At 39.2% G+C, this 14119-nt stretch overlaps 1 protein-coding gene across 4 annotated transcripts in view; it reads right to left on the bottom strand.

Moving 5' to 3' along the window:
• LOC126175080 (alanine--glyoxylate aminotransferase 2, mitochondrial-like) overlaps positions 1-14119 on the bottom strand; it is a 149652-nt gene that overhangs the window by 15372 nt on the left and 120161 nt on the right. The window lies entirely within an intron of this gene.

Genomic DNA, 14119 nt, shown 5'->3' on the forward strand with positions numbered 1-14119 from the left:
ACTATGCTTGTCTGTCCTATTTTAAAATACTGCCACGCAGTGTGGGATCCTTACCAGATAGGACTGACAGAGTACATCAGAAAAAGTTCATAGAAGGGCAGCATGTTTTGTATTATCATGAAACATGGGAGAGAGTGTCAGTGAAATGATACAGGATTTGGGCTGAACATCATTAAAAGAAAGGTGTTTTTCATTGGGACAGAATCTTCTCACAATGATAAAATAAGGGAAATCAGAGTTCATACGAAAAGATATAGTTGTTCATTCTTTCCACACACTATAGGAGATTGGAATAATAGAGAATTGTGAATGTGGTTTGATGAACCCTCTGCCAGGCACTTAAATGTGTTTTGCAGGGTATCCATGTAGATGTAGATGTAATTATGACAGTCAAAGAAATGGGGCAAAGAATGTGTCTTTTTCTGGTAGAATATCCTACAGTAAAGAAAGGCATTTGATTAATTTTGACCTGATAAGAAAGTTAGTAAGAAGAACAAATAAATGCACCACAGAATAAACAATGTAGGGAATCATCAAATAAAAAACAAGAGACTTCATGTCTCTCTGAAGAATGGGAAATAGCAAAATTATCAGCATAGTAAAACTTAAATGAAATTTCTACTAAAAAAATACCCCGAGTCAATTTTATGTTGTCTCATGGAAGTTTTATGTTGTCTCATGGAAGCTATTGACTGTGCAGACAATATTAAGTCACTGGGAAATGTTTGTGGAAGATGGTGTCAACAAAATGCATCTTACATAGTTGACTACACAAATGCAAGTACAGTGCTACAGCGAAAAATAAGGGGCATCAACAGCAACCCCAGCAGTATATGGTCCAACTGCTTTTTTCAGTTTACATTAATGAGCTTTGAACATAAATATATTATCATGTACAGAGCACAATTTTTGCCAGTGATAAAAGTATCACTCATCCAAAACTCTAATTCCATCAACAGGCTGCTACTAAAACAGTAACAAAATAAGATGCACATGCAAAGTGAGGAGTCAAATGAAAACTTTAAAAGTGTAACTAAAAATCAACATTTATTCAGTAAGCTGGCAGTTCTGTTACCGATGATATAAGGAATGCCCTACAGGTAGCAACATACTACAGACAAGCAAAACATGGCTGCAATATCAATTCAAAACGCCTGCCCTGCATGTGACATGCACCAAGAAAGAACAGCATTCTGGCATACATTTTCTGAGTGGCGAAGGAATGAAACCTACTGAAATCTATTGGTGATTGAAGATAAAGTATGGTGATGCATGTCTATCACTGTAGCAAGTGTATGAGTGGAGTAGAAAGTTCAAAACTGGTGACTCCTGTGACAGATTCTCAGTCCCCAGAGTCTACTGCAGCAGTTTAAACCACTGGGATGGAAAATTGCTGTGTGCCAATGGATGAAATAACCACAGATCTGAACATTAGTCATGGCTCAACACATCACATCATTCATGAAGTGCTTAAGTTGTGCAGAGTGCTCGCGAGATGAGTGCCACAGTAGCATTGGTGACCTGCACTTTTAATACTGTGCCACATCAGAAGCCACATTCACCATACCTCACAGCGAATGATTACCAAATGTTTGGACCACTCAAAGGGGTGATGGGAGGAAAGAAATTCCAATTAAGTAGTGCAGCAGGTGGCGCATGAGTGGCTGCGTAGGCAACTAAAAGAATTTCTTTCCAGAGGAATCCGTGCACTTCCTACGCAATGGAGGAAGTGCGTTGAACGACAGGGAGATTACACTGAAAAATTGCACACTTGTGTTCCACTTCTTAAAAAAAATATTAAGGTTTTCATTTGACTCCCCTCCTCATGGTTTAGCTCTGAATCTTTTGCAAACAAATATTATGCAATATCTGCCAACTACAAAACACACAAGAATAATGAAACCTTTCAGAATCCAACAGCGAGCCGTTAGGGTTATTGCGGGGAGCAGAGCAAGAAAAAACTGGAACACATTAGACCAAAAGGAAACTTTTACATTGTACCACCTAATAAGAGTTAATGTCACAAAAAGTTGAGCTACGTGAGCATAAATGTGTTCAACAAATGGCCAAATGATGTAAAATATATACTAAACACAAATTCATTTGAAATATCTATTAGAGAATATTCACAGTACCACTGATTCTATTCAGTAAGTGAATATTCAAACTTCAATACACGTAGTACAATCATTACTTTCAGAGATTGGGTGCACAGTGGCAATGTGGTGTACTAGAACTAGAACACGTAGTCTCTTGTCCCAGAAACAGAGAGTTAGCGCATGCACTGTAAGCAGAAACTGAGTATGTCATAGTTGAAACAACTGACAAACATCAAGTTAAGCCACAAATAAGGCAAAACCAATACCAAAACGTTTCAGATGAAGCAGCAAGTTTGTGGCGATGACACACTGAGGCACAGTGTTGTGTTTATGAGGCACTGAAGTTTTTAACAGGGGGAGAGAGCCTGGAAGATAATGTGTGCACTGATTGGGCACAAACGAATCAAACTGAATGCAAGATGGAACAGATTGCAGTGTTGGTGAACACCAACTGCTACCAAATGCTGACGATGTTCTGACATTTCTCAAGTAGATCACTAGAGACAAAATATGTTAGGTTCCTGTACATACAAAACTGAATTGACAATCCACCACTTGGGAACAACAAGACAGGTCAAAAAGCAAAGGGTACTCCGTGTTATGTGGCATCTTGTGAGACATCCAGGTTCTTTGGGGTGCCTATTCTCCAGGCATCATGTTTAAAACTCAGTACTGTAGTGGCATGTAATGTGCAATATTTGTAATTTGTACAATGTAGGCCTACAAATAACCTTTATGTTCCTTTGCAAACACTAGGTTTCGGTCAAGTTCAATATAATTTTGCATAATGATCAATGGACTAAATAAATAAATCTCCGTAGACAATCAATTTAGATTGCTTTCACAAAATGGTCTGTTGCTGAAAAAACAATGTTAAGCTTCAGGGAAAGTGCTGCCTGAAGTAATAAAGCCTTAATGCTACAGACATGGAGTGTGTGTTTAGAAGCTCAACATGCTGCTTAACTCTCTTTAGACTTTTGGTATGTTTCAATTAGCACATATAATTCTGTTTATGTGTACAACAATACTTATTTTCTTCTCAGAACCACTGTGATCTCAATAGCTGTATACAACACAGAACACTATTGCTTGTTCCACCAGAAAAGTATTAAGATATTTATTCACTTTAGAATCAAAGTTTTTCATCAGTGTTCTCAGTAAAAAAAAAGCCACTTATAAATACTTCACACATATTAGAAAATAACCTGCTAATGATCTTAGTTGGCTAATTTTTTGTTTAATGATACATTGGATGGTAAACTAAGTTTAAAAGTAATTGATATGACTTAAATAAGATTCTCTTTAGCATAAATAAGATTTACCACCTCAAGCAGTATGACAAACATACTTTATTTACTCTACTATACAATGACCTTGAATATAAGATGACTCCCAAAATTTCAAGAGTCTCCTTGAGAAAAGTATTTTTTAACATATTCTGACTAATCAGAATTACAAACTTTTATTCATGTAAGGGATTAGTCTGGAAGGGTGATGTTACATGTATTTTAAATTCGTGCCATTTATTGATTGTCTATACTGTGATAACACAAGGAGAAATAACAATAACAAAAAAAGAAATTGTTTACATCAATTTTTATTTTCACTGCCTTTTTAGTTTACTTAGACTGTTGTCTGTGGTATCACTATTTTTAATCATCGTCATCATTATCATGCTAACAGGACAGCTGTGAAACTTATATCTCCATTACCACAAATATATGGCTGTTTCTTCTTTATATGTTGCTATTCCTGTGGTTGTGGTTACTGTGGGACTTGAGAACACAGCTGTTTTTTGGTGGATGCACTGCAGATTTTGCTTCTACACTGACACGAGAATGTTACAATTTATGTTACTTCCAAACATATCATCTGCCCGCAGCTCTCTCACTGGCTGTGTACAACCAGCAGCTGACACACCCCCAATCGTTCCCGTCATACCTCACAGTGAGCATCAACAACACCGCTGCACAAAACACGTTTAAGTACGCCACTGGCACCCATCTAGAATTCTAGCTTTTTCTGCACACATTTATATTATGGTTGAGTATCTGTCCAATTTTAAAATCAGTTCGATTCAAAGTGCAAATGAATTCAGGAAAACTGCAGTGAAACATGATTAATGTTCATAAAAAGACAAGGTATGCAGTTTACATTCCTATGGTTGACAGTTGACTGCACAATGAAATTTCCGCCTGCTCAACACCCCCCTCCCCACACTCCTTGTAGTTTTCAGCCAAGCTGGGTAATTGTTCTCCTCAAACTTTCCATGTAACTGTATTTGAGCAACAGTGAATCATGGATAATCTTCACAAAGTGTTTGTCTGTCGTAATTTATTTTCGTGGAACAATTACAGTCAGCTTCATATGATTTATTTCATTTTTTAGTCTTTTCATTCTGGATTAATTTTCCTCCTCATTTCGTCCTAATGTCATCATACTGTTCTAAAGCTGATTAAAAGCTGGGAACAATTTTTTTGGGGTATTCTAATACACATATAGTGACCAAATTTCTCATTTGCAACTCACTTGGTAAATCATTAGCTTCTCATAACGAAAATAAAATATTGACCTAGATACAGAATTAAGTATCACTCCAGTAATGATGGACGTAGCACCAGCAGCTCAAAAGGTAAAGAGCAACCAGGTCCAATATCAGGTAAGACAAACATACGTCAGAAAACGACGCAAACACGTCTTACAAAGTGGAAATGGTTACGAAAGTCCATGAAAAACAAAAAAAACGAGTGAACAAAAATTTAAGGCAATCATCTTGGGCAATAGCCAAGGCCGCAATATATTGGAATTTCTAAATGAAGTTGACCACATTCTAAGTTTTGGTTACGTCTATCCCCAAGCAAATGACGTCACCTGCAACAACAGCCAGAATGTACTAAAAACACTAAGAAACAAACTACTGTGCATTTCATCAAAGAAAGTGTTCCTAGTGGATGTACCATTTAGACACGACCTTCAAAACAGGGTTGCGTGTAAACACAGATGTAACAAACACAAACTCACAAATCTATAAACTCTGTTCAAAATTCACAAATGTGACCATAATTGAAGCTAGCAAATTTCGCAGAGAACACTACACACGACATGGGTTCCACTTGAACAACCTTGGCAGAAGAGAAGTCGCAATTCACATATCACAATCTGTAGAGCAAAAAAAGGATGAAACTGTCCTATAATACCTCTTAGATTTAACAAACAAAACATAACTGTAAAAAACCTTGCACCCAAAGACAAAACCAGTGTAAACCATACAGGTTACGCCAACGCGGGTAGGATGTTTAATCTAGAAAATTTTGCATGGCCAAGCCCCCTACCTCCGCAGAGGCAATAAAGAGCCATCAGAGTCCATATACATACAACTAGTCCCTATATGACCAAAATGTGCATTCAGTAACAAACAAGCTTCCAGAAATCGAATTCCTATTCACAACAGACCTACAATATGCAAACGTCATTTGCATTACAGAACATTGGCTGAAACCAGACCAAACTAGTTCAGCTAGCATACCTGGTTACACATTCGCTTCCCAGGAGCCAGAAAGGTGGAGGTGCTGCCATATTTATAAAATATTCCATAAGCTATAGAAGTTTTGACCAGTTTGACCACTTAAATAAAGAAAATGATTTTGAGGCAGCTGTAATCAAAATTCTTGAAGCAAATATAATCATAACATGTATCTATCATTCTCCAACAGGCAATGTATGCGTCTTCCTAAAAAACCTTGAAATACTACTAAACAAACTTCACCAAAACAAAAAGGTACTAAATTTATGTGGTGATTTAAATGTTGATTTCCAGTCTACAGGGTGTGTGAAAGAATCCCTACTGAATCTCACTAACTCATTCAGTCTGAATCCTATAGTAACATTCCCCACAAGGTGCTAAAACAACACCAAAAACACACTTGAGCAGATATTTGTAAACTGTCCCCACCAGGAAATGAACCTCTGGATACATGCTATAGTGATCACTGTGGCCAAGTCCTATACCTCACAAATGTTCTCCCCTTCGGCTGCAACAACAAATACACAACTAAAGTAAGAAATTACAGCAATGAAAACATGAAAATTTTCAATGATTCCTTAGCAGCAGAAACATGGAACAAAGTATATGAAGCAGATGATACAGTCAACAAAATCGAATCATTCCTAAACACATTTCTATATCACTTCAATATTGCCTTTCCTCTTAAACTCAAACACACCACACCAAAGAACCCAATAAGAAACCATGGATAACAACTAGTATAAAGATTTCCTGCAGAAGGAAGAGAGATCTGTTTAAGTATCTAAAAAATAACAACCCCATCCCCATCTCCTGGAAATGGAAAAAAGAACACATTGACACCGGTGTGTCAGACCCACCATACTTGCTCCGGACACTGCGAGAGGGCTGTACAAGCAATGATCACACGCACGGCACGGCGGGCACACCAGGAACCGCGGTGTTGGCCGTCGAATGGCGCTAGCTGCGCAGCATTTGTGCACCGCCGCCGTCAGTGTCAGCCAGTTTGCCGTGGCATACGGAGCTCCATCGCAGTCTTTAACACTGGTAGCATGCCGCGACAGCGTGGACGTGAACCGTATGTGCAGTTGACGGACTTTGAGCGAGGGCGTATAGTGGGCATGCGGGAGGCCGGGTGGACGTACCGCCGAATTTCTCAACACGTGGGGCGTGAGGTCTCCACAGTACATCGATGTTGTCGCCAGTGGTCGGCGGAAGGTGCACGTGCCCGTCGACCTGGAACCAGACTGCAGCGACGCACGGATGCACGCCAAGACCGTAGGATCCTACGCAGTGCCGTAGGGGACCGCACCGCCACTTACCAGCAAATTAGGGACACTGTTGCTCCTGGGGTATCGGCGAGGACCATTCGCAACCATCTCCATGAAGCTGGGCTACGGTCCCGCACACCATTAGGCCGTCTTCCGCTCACGCCCCAACATCGTGCAGCCCGCCTCCAGTGGTGTCGCGACAGGCGTGAATGGAGGGACGAATGGAGACGTGTCATCTTCAGCGATGAGAGTCGCTTCTGCCTTGGTGCCAATGATGGTCGTATGCGTGTTTGGCGCCGTGCAGGTGAGCGCCACAATCAGGACTGCATACGACCGAGGCACACAGGGCCAACACCCGGCATCATGGTGTGGGGAGCGATCTCCTACACTGGCCGTACACCACTGGTGATCATCGAGGGGACACTGAATAGTGCACGGTACATCCAAACCGTCATCGAACCCATCGTTCTACCATTCCTAGACCGGCAAGGGAACTTGCTGTTCCAACAGGACAATGCACGTCCGCATGTATCCCGTGCCACCCAATGTGCTCTAGAAGGTGTAAGTCAACTACCCTGGCCAGCAAGATCTCCGGATCTGTCCCCCATTGAGCATGTTTGGGACTGGATGAAGCGTCGTCTCACGCGGTCTGCACGAACGCTGGTCCAACTGAGGCGCCAGGTGGAAATGGCATGGCAAGCCGTTCCACAGGACTACATCCAGCATCTCTACGATCGTCTCCATGGGAGAATAGCAGCCTGCATTGCTGCGAAAGGTGGATATACACTGTACTAGTGCCGACATTGTGCATGCTCTGTTGCTTGTGTCTATGTGCCTGTGGTTCTGTCAGTGTGATCATGTGATGTATCTGACCCCAGGAATGTGTCAATAAAGTTTCCCCTTCCTGGGACAATGAATTCATGGTGTTCTTATTTCAATTTCCAGGAGTGTATATCAAGCAATATGTCAAAATCCTTAAAAAAGTCATAGCACTAGCAAAGCGAATAGCAAATGACAACTACGTGGCAACATCCTCAAACAAAATGAAGGCAGTGTGGAACATCATAAGGAACAAAACAAATCAACAGCCACGTAAACATGAAAACACTATTCTGATCCACAACAACACCAGGGTTACTAATCCACAAGAAATTGCAAATATTTTCAACAATTACTATGAAAATATTGTTAAAAATCTGTTTCAAAGCATCAACAAACCCACACCCAACAGACAAAACAAAATAACAACTCTTGTAGGATCTATTCTATTCTGGAAAACTACTACTGAAGAAATTGTACTAAGTGCAAAGTACCTCAAGAATAAATTCTCATCTGGAATCTATGACATCCCAGATTTTACCATCAAAAACTGCATAAACAAAATAGCTCTCCCACTCTCAAATGTGTACAACTGATCGTTGATGGCAGGAACATTTCCAAACTGCATAAAAGTGGCTAAAGTCATCCCAAGCTTTAAGAAAGGTGAAAACCTCAATGCAGAAAATTACAGACCCATACCACTGTTACCTGTGTTTGGTAAACTTTTGGAGAGATTAGTTCACCAAAGACTAATAAATTTTCTTGATAAGAACCAGACACTATCTGATGCCCAGCACTGTTTCAGAGAAAACAAATCCATGACAACTGTCATATATAAGTATTTACACTCCACCCTAGATTCTCTAGACAAAAAACAAAAAGCAGTGGGGATCTTCCTAGATTTGTCCAAGGCATTTGATGTCATAAACCACAAGATTCTTCTCAACAAACTGGAGTCATATGGCATCAGAGGCACCCCACTAAACTGGTTCAGCTCATACCTGACAAATAGGAAACAAAAAATGTCAATAAAACATAACAATCAAGGACATATCGAAACATACTACTCTGGCTATTGTAATATTACACAAGGTGTGCCCCAAGGCTCAATATTTGGACCAGTGTTCTTCCTTGTGTACATAAACGACCTACCGCTAAACATCAATGCCAGCACCAGTACACTCTTCGCAGATGATATGATCCTTGTAATAAGCAAAAATGAACATGAACTCCAAGAGGCCATAAATGGAAATACAGACGAACTTGGTGATTGGTTTGAGAAAAACAAGCTCATAGTTAACACAAAGAAAACCACTTACCTAAACTTTCACCTAAGAACAAATAAAATTATGCCTAATATGAAGTTACACAGTTCCCAAATATCGCCAAATACAGAAACAAGATTTCTAAGCCTATAATCTAAAATGGCAAACACACATTAATAAAACTAATAGTAAGCTAAACAAAGTGTGCTATGCCCTACGAATCCTCGCATACTGCACAAGCCCAGAAACTGTTCACACAGACTACTATGTACCATTCCACAGTGTAATGCACTATGGTATTATATTCTGGGGAGATTCTACACATAGCCCAAACATTCTATAAGAATAATTAATAAGGCAAAGCAGAGTGATAGCTACAGACCTCTCTTCCAAAAGTTGCTCATCCCACTCTTGGCAGCCTGTATACACTAGAACTATGCAAATTTGTAAAAAGTAATATTACAAAATTTAATAAAAATGTAAATGTCCATGACTATGGTACTTCTACATCTACATCCATACTCTGCAAGCCACCTGACGGTGTGTGGTGGAGGGTACTCTGAGTACCTCTATCGGTTCTCCCTTCTATTCCAGTCTCGTATTGTTCATGGAAAGAAAGATTGTCGGTATGCCTCTGTGTGGGCTCTAATCTCTTTGATTTTATCCTCATGGTCTCTTAACAAGATATACGAAGGAGGGAGCAATATACTGCTTGACTCCTCAGTGAAGGTATGTTCTCGAAACTTCAACAAAAGCCCGTACCGAGCTACTGAGCATCTCTCCTGCAAAGTCTTCCACTGGAGTTTATCTATCATCTCCATAACGTTTTCGCGATCACTAAAAAACTCTCCCTCAACAAAGGCATTAAAATATACAACATCCTGCCATCAGAAATAAAAAACAGTAAGTACCTGAAAGTATTCAATACAAAATTAAAATCATTTCTTCTTGATCATTGTTTCTACAGTGCAAGTGAATTTTTGCTCCACATGGGTAAAAATAAAAATAAAATAATAATGCAGCAAAGAATTTTCTAAAGAGTAAAACATTAATGCAAGTACGTGCAAAAATCTTGCATCTATACCATCTGCTACTAAGCAAATTAAGTGCAGAAAGAATATCCAACCAGTTACTGTTGTGTATATGTGTGAGAGGAATACAGCTCTAAAATACAAATGTGTAACTAAGTATGTAATTTGTGTGTTCATAACTTCTCAGAAAATATGTATGTAAACTCATGTTTGTGTAAACTTTTGGCATATTACTTCATGCCAGCAAATTATCGTAATGTCCAACAACAAATGTATGTTTGTGCATCACCATGTGCATGTCATGTACAGTATTGATTCAGAGGACAATAAATAAATAAATAATGGTTTTTGAATAACAAGATTCTTGCCTTTGAATGTCATCTTTACTTAAAATGCAGCATAAATTTATGTATACCGCAGCCATACATGTATGAAAACTTTTATTACAAACCTGTTCAAATACAACAAAACTTTGTAAGCTGATAGAATTTAATGTTTTTTCCTCATTTGTTTCACAAAATAGTTGAGTTTTAAACAGTGCATTAGGTTGTTGCAGTGACTAGTTCACAGTTCTCATGTATCCCTTGCACTAGTGCCACAAGTTAAATGACATGATTATTTGAGCAAGGCCAATACTGTCTCTAGCACTTCAGATTATCAGGAAATCTGAAGCCTATTCAAATAAAAATATTGTCTAATATGCCCTATCCTTTGGGGCTGTTCAAAATAAATTTGAACGAAACCTCAATAGCCAAAGTTTCATCTGTAAATGTAAGACAATCCCTATATTAATCAGTTAAACAATATAAAAACGAACCTCAGCAACAACAGTTTAATCTGCTAATACAAGACTACCATGTATTCTTTAAATGACGAATTTGGGAAAAACTTTGTCGTATAATCAAGAAACACTCATAACGTATGCACTTGTCACCCCCCACCCCCACCCCCTCACACACACACACACACACACACACACACACACCCACACAGAGAGAGAGAGAGAGAGAGAGAGAGAGAGAGAGTTTATCACAAATTATATCAAGAAGGAATTGTGGAGCTTTCAGTGAAGTGGAATGAGTGAAGGGAGAAATATGAAACACCCATATACATGCTGTTGTTTGAGATGGGAATGTGACTCATTCCCTATAGAGAGATTTGTGTGTGTGTGTGTGTGTGTGTGTGTGGGTGTGTGTAGCGGGAACTAGTGGGTATGGTAAGTACTCGAAGTCAAGGGAGAGACTGGCATGATGTAGAAAACAAACAGATGAACATTCTGAAAACAATTAAATTCATGTGTGCTAGACAGAGGATTATCATAATTGCTCTTCTTAACTTACATTGTGGAATGATTAATATTAATGTAATGGACTGGCTGATCTCGAGCCTGTGAACAAATGTTCAAATTTGTGTGAAATCCTAAGGGACCAAACTGCTGAGGTCATCGGTCCCTATACTTATAAACTATGTAAACTAACTTATGCTAAGAACAACACACACACCCATGCCCGAGGGAGGACTTGAACCTCCGGCAGGAGGTTCCGCGCAATCTGTAACATGGCGCCTCAAACCACGCAGCCGCTCCGCGAGGCTCCAGTGAACACTATACTGAAAAAGTGACTACTTATCTTTACAAAATTAATGGAGATGCAGTGTGTCACCATCAATGCCTACAATGGAAACCCAGTAGCTGGCACAAAAAGACTACTGACCACTGCGGTGTCACTACTTAGATGCCTCTGACCCCACAGACATGCCCTCTGACAGGATTATGCCAGACACTCGTATAAGCTGGCATTCTGTGTGTTATGATGCAAGCAGTAGAGTGCACGCCAATAGTGATATCATACCACCGAGCAAGATGGCACAGTGACTAGCACACTGGACTCACATTCGGGAGGATGATGGTTCAATCCCGCGTCCGGCCATTCTGATTTAGGTTTTCCACGATTTCCCTAAATCGCTCCAGGCAAATGCTGGGATGGTTCCTTTGAAAGGGCATGGCCAACTTCCTTCCCCGTCCTTCCCTAATCCGATAAGACCGATGACCTCGCTGTCTGGTATCCTCCCCCAAACAACTTAACCTGTTATCATACTGGCTACAGTGTTATTCTAGGGGTCTCCACTTTCAATATACAGAACTCTGTTATGACTTGAACTGGACTTTGCTTGGGAATACGGACTTAGGGGTAGCTTTCGCTGTTCCTAGTAGTGCCTTAGTACATATATCTCTTGTTGTGAATAAACTCAGTTGTTTGTGTGAGTAGCTTGCTTTTTTCAGGATGTATACATGAACAATAAAAAAAAATTCAGATTTTTCCTGGATTTCCCAGCTGAAAATACACTTTTTCCCAGGTGGAAAAACACTACACCCCAGGTGAAAGTACATTTTCTCCATATTAAAGTGCCAATATACTTTTCACTGGAGCTGTAAAACTTTTCAATTAGGCAAAATCAATGCATTTTGAAAAGATCTTGGATGAACAGCAATGCGTATACTGGATATTTCCATATTATAAAAGTATGAATACAAATTTCACCAAATACAAAATACAACACAGTAGCTTCCGAAGCACTAAAATTGACATTATGTTGTGCGATGCATTTTTGTGAGCCAATCATAGCTCATATCACATGATTGCCAGCCTATGACGGCAGATAATCAGAGCAAAGTACACAGTGAGGTAGTCATCCAATAACATCAGCACACCTCAGTGGCTGAGGTCGCTAACACACGCTTGTACTCAACCTGAGGGTAAGTTGGTTTGAATCCTGATAGTCGAAAAAATTTCAGTGCCATTATTTGGCCAGCACAGGAAGGAGAGCTAATTGTACTGATCACTGTACTTTGTGGAAATATGATTGTTAAATACCAAACCTTTCCGCAATGTGACAGTGTTTGTGGTGATACGTCAAATGGGGACATTAAGCTTGGTGGCCCTGTGGTGCTATTTGCAAGCAGGAGGTTATGTGCTGGCACCAGGTTTCAGTATTTCCCTTCTCTCCTCCTCATCCTCATCCTCATCATCTCCAACCAACACAAAAATTACAGTACACTCCGCATACACTTGCACAAAATAGATACATGTACTATTACAATCCATTTGTAATGGATGAACTAAAGCAATAGCAACATCACTGTTAAGCAGCACAAACACACAAATACAAAAAACTAATGATTTAAATTAATATACATACGCTATAGCTATAAGGAAAGATAAGGTTTCATATATAATAATGGTCACCAAAAATTTTTTGGAAGCGTGCTTAGATAGTCAAATAGTTACAGTCACCATTCACAATAATCAGTAAATCTGTCTGGATATGAATCTAAGTCTGGTACAAATTTTCAGTTGGGTCTACATATTCATTACTTTGTACTTTCAGCATTTATTGCAGTTTGCATGCAATTGTATATTTTTTCTATTAAGTTTGTTATATATGGAATGAAAAGTATTAGTCACACAGGCTCAGTCATAGGTAAATCAGGTGGCAGGCTTCAGTTCACTGGCAGAATATCAGAGAAATGCAGTCAGTCTACAAAAAAGACTGCTTCCAAAAAAACTCGTTTGACCCATTCTAGAATATTGCTCACATTCATGGGAACTGTATCAAATAGGACTAACAGGTGTAATGTAGCAGCTTTGGATTTCATACAGAAGTAGATGATACATGATCTTTAATAACTTTCTCATTACACTGTATCTTTTATTATGTTATTGTGTGTTTACATTTGTGCTTATTACTTTCACATTTTGTATTCATTGCATAACACTATTTGGAATATTTGGAAGTCCTACAAATAAAGCTGGTTATACTATTTCATTTTCAAGATTACAGTAATCTGGAATTTCATGTATACACATTCCTATTCTGTTAATACAATAATTTCTAACTCCAGAAGATGCTAAAAGCCCTGGAACATTGTTTAGCCCAATTATCACCCTATATTAATTATTATGGGAAGTACCTCTGCAATGAACTTCACAGTAATTTGCAGATTATGGATGTAGATTGCGATGTAATCAAACTTAATACACAATATGAACTTTCATTTGTAACTGGAGCAGTTCATAAAACTATGTTTACCAAATTCATTAGTCATGCGTTG

The sequence above is a fragment of the Schistocerca cancellata genome, chromosome 3 (assembly GCF_023864275.1).
Source record: "Schistocerca cancellata isolate TAMUIC-IGC-003103 chromosome 3, iqSchCanc2.1, whole genome shotgun sequence".
Lineage (NCBI taxonomy): Eukaryota > Metazoa > Arthropoda > Insecta > Orthoptera > Acrididae > Schistocerca > Schistocerca cancellata.